Here is a 3784-nt window from a genome sequence, read left to right as displayed (position 1 = left end):
GTTCAAAACTTCAAATCCTCATAACCTCAAATATATACAAGAAAAGAAGGATAAAAAAACCTTCTGAGCGCATAACAAGAACAATATACCACTTCATCCTACTCTTTCCTTTAACTGAAAGAGTGGCCAACAATATTTAATCAGTTGAGATAACAACGAAAAGAAATCTAAATTTACCGATTGCTTACGGTAGAGGAGGGCGACTGCTATGGTGACACAGCAGAGAGTAGAACGGACAGCGCTGAGCAGGTGGTCCGGCCGGCGTCTTCAGCAGGAGATGGCTATGGATTTTGGGAAAATTTTAGGGATTAGGAAATTGTGGAATTGGGGGAAATCTGTTTTGGAAGGAGGGAATGGCCAAGTATCGGGCAAGCAATAGGATAAAATGAAAGAGAGGAAAACGACGGCGTTTTGCTAAAAAAATTGGACCTTTTGTGGCGTTTCCAAAAACCGCCGCTAAACCCACTTAACTGCACACTAAAACGGTGACATTTTAACTATTCTAAATTATTTTTTGCGGCGTTTTCAAGAAAAACGCCGCTAATTCTAATCTATTGTGGCGTTTCCATACTAGCGCCGCTAAATGCATCTAGAAAACGGCATCGTTTCAGTCAATGTACATTATTTTTTGTGACATTTTTTAAAAAAGCCGCTAAAGTTTAACATTAATTCTTGTGGCGTTTTAGTAGAAACGCCGCCAATGCTAATCTAGTCCGGCGTTTGGTACCCTTGCGCCACTAAAGATGCATTGTAAAACGGCATCGTTTCGATTAATGAAAAGATGATTTTTGTGGCGTTTTCAAGTAAACGCCGCTAATGTTACTCTATTGTGGCGTTTTTCATATTAGCGCCGCTAATCCCTCTAAACAAACGGTGCCGTTTTGTTCTAAGTAATATGATTGTTTGCGGCGTTTTTGTCCAAAACGCCGCTAATACCTTAAATAGTAATAAATATTTATAGTTTAATTATTTATTAAATTACTTTAAATTAATTTTTGTTTTGCTTCTAACAATATATTTAATTTGTAAACCCCCAAATACCTTATGAACTAAACCATAAACTCAAATACCCTAAACCCTAAATTTTAAACTCTAAACTTTAATTCCATATATACCCTAAATTCGTAAACCATAAACGTCAAGATTTTTACTACTTGTTTAAACCCTTAAATAATTTGATTTTTTCTCATTTTTATCAATACTCCTTACCCTAAAACCATATATAATACTCTAAACATGTACTAAGACCTTTAAACCCTAAATGGTAAACCACACAAACAACAAAATTTAAATTACTAAACCCCAAATCTAAAATAACAAACCATAAACTTAACATGATGACCATTAAACCCTAAACCATAAAAAACCTAAATCGTACGTAAACCTTAAACCTTACATATTCAACCCTAAACCCAAAAAAAATTTAATCAATACTAAGTACGTATTACTTCCACAATTTATTATAATTCAATATAAGCGCTTTTACATTAATATCTATGTATATACACATCAACATCCATGTGTGAATATTTTTTGGGATTTAGAGTTTGGGGTCTATAGATAATTAGTATTGTTTAGGGTTTATATATATGTTTTTACAATTTAGGGTTTAATTTGTTAAGGTTTAGGGGTTTAGATCTCACAGCGTCGATTTTAACAACTTGATAACTTAAATGAAAATTTCTAAATAGTTTAGTAATCAATTTGTAACTTTTCATAGTTAAGTAACTAAAATGAAACTTTCTCATAGCTAAGTAAATGGTGTGTAGTTTATATTTTTTATAAAGTCAGTTTCAAATATCAAAATAAAATCGAATTCAAAACAAAAATAAGAAACTAATATGAAAAGTAAATCGGATCAAATTGGAATGAGTGTCGGTTATCGTACTCGAAAATGGCTGCTCAACTTTTTATGGCTTTTGGATAAAAAATGGTGCTATATATCAACTATTTGCGGTGTTTTCTTAAAAAAACGCCTCTATTACTCAGTTTTAGCGGCGTTTGGACCAAAAATGCCGCTATTTCTAAGTTTTTAGCGGCATTTGGACCAAAACGCCGCTATTACTCAGTTTTAGCGGCGTTTTTGCTCCAAACGCCGCTAATGCATAATCTGTGTGGCGTTTTTTGGCCAAACGCCACTAAAAATGCCACTATAGCCCTATTTTCTTATAGTGTCTTTACATTAACACAATTAATTTGTTTTGAGGTGGCACTGATTACTAATACTATGAGAAATTATTTTATAGATCTTTCCTACCACATCATTCATGGTCCATTTGTAATTATTTAAATATCATTCAACAATTTTTTCAATGTCATTGATACATAATTTTGGTATTTTTTTATCCTAAATTCAAAATCCTAAACATGGACCTTCAACCCAAACTCGAGCCCCGAACTTTAAACCTCGAACCCCAAACTCAAACCTAAATCCTAAACTCGAAACTCCTATCTCTAAACGTTGAACCCTAAACTCTAAATTTAAGATTTAAGGTTTAGGGTTTACAATTTGAAATTTATGATTCGGGGCTCAAGGTAAAAAAATTATTAAAATTATATATCAATAACATAGAAAAAATTGACGAAATGTCATTAAATAATTGAAAATAGACCATGGATGATGTGGTGAGAAAGATCTATAAAATAATTTCTTTTAATCCTATAGTAACACACGACAACTTATCAATACACCATATGAAGGACATAAATTTAAAAATTAAAAATATCTTAAAAAATAAAAATTAATTAAGAAAAACCGAATAAATTCAAGTATCTACTAAATTCAAAAGATAAATAACATATTAACACAAAAAAAAATCGAGATAGTAGGTTGTGTAATAAATATATATTGACAGAGAATCATTGTTCAATTTAATTAACTAAACTAGCTTTTGTGTTAGATTAACCATGCAAAAGAAAAAAAGTTCAACACCAATGGCATGCATATATATATATAATATGCATGGTTTTTACATAGATATAACCATTGTTTTTTTGTCGTTTTTGTGTTTGTTCTTAGCTTACGACATTTTGTGCAGTTATTTAAGAATGAGATTGCTGTGCTGCAGCACAAAGGGATTGGTTAAAATTTTGATAGAATGCCAAGGAAACTAATATTTTATATTTATGAGGTCCAGAAAATCGAGAGTCTTTAAATTGTATGTGGACAAAGCTCGGGTGGATATGTGGTGATAAGGTGATGAGATGGTTACTTGGTATGTGTTTTTGAGGTAAATTGTTGTGATGATGGTTGTGCTTTTCAAGTTCACTTGGTGGTGATTGTGATTTTTCAGATATGGTCCAAAGTGCAGAGAGAAGGGTTAAATGACATTTCCATTACTCTTTGTTATATAAAGTGGGGTTCATGGCTATATCGGTGTTGATGCTCTTTAATATTGTTTTCTGTGCATAGATTACTGTGCATGTTTGGGGTTTGTAACATTGCTCTTTAAAGTGGGATTTGTATGCACTTGTCAAGTATTCTTGAGTTGAATATAGATATTGATACAATGTTGGGGGACGTTGGATGAGTTTGGTTCACTCTAATGTATTGAGAACTACTAGAGGAGGAGATTGGAAGGTTTAGAATTTTGTGAAGTTACGAAGGGTGTTGAAGAAGTCTCTTGGAGGAAGAGAGTTTGTCTCTTTTTAGAGGACGCACTTGTATAGATGAAGAGATTGACGTGAGTCTCATTGTGCTAGCGATTTATTTTGTAAAATTAGTAGTAAGATTAGAGAGAGTCTTTTTAAGCTATGACTTAATGATAGCATAAGAGAGTTTGTC

This window comes from Gossypium hirsutum, chromosome A11, assembly GCF_007990345.1.
Source record: "Gossypium hirsutum isolate 1008001.06 chromosome A11, Gossypium_hirsutum_v2.1, whole genome shotgun sequence".
NCBI classification, from domain to species: Eukaryota; Viridiplantae; Streptophyta; class Magnoliopsida; order Malvales; family Malvaceae; genus Gossypium; species Gossypium hirsutum.
This window is presented reverse-complemented; position numbering follows the sequence as displayed.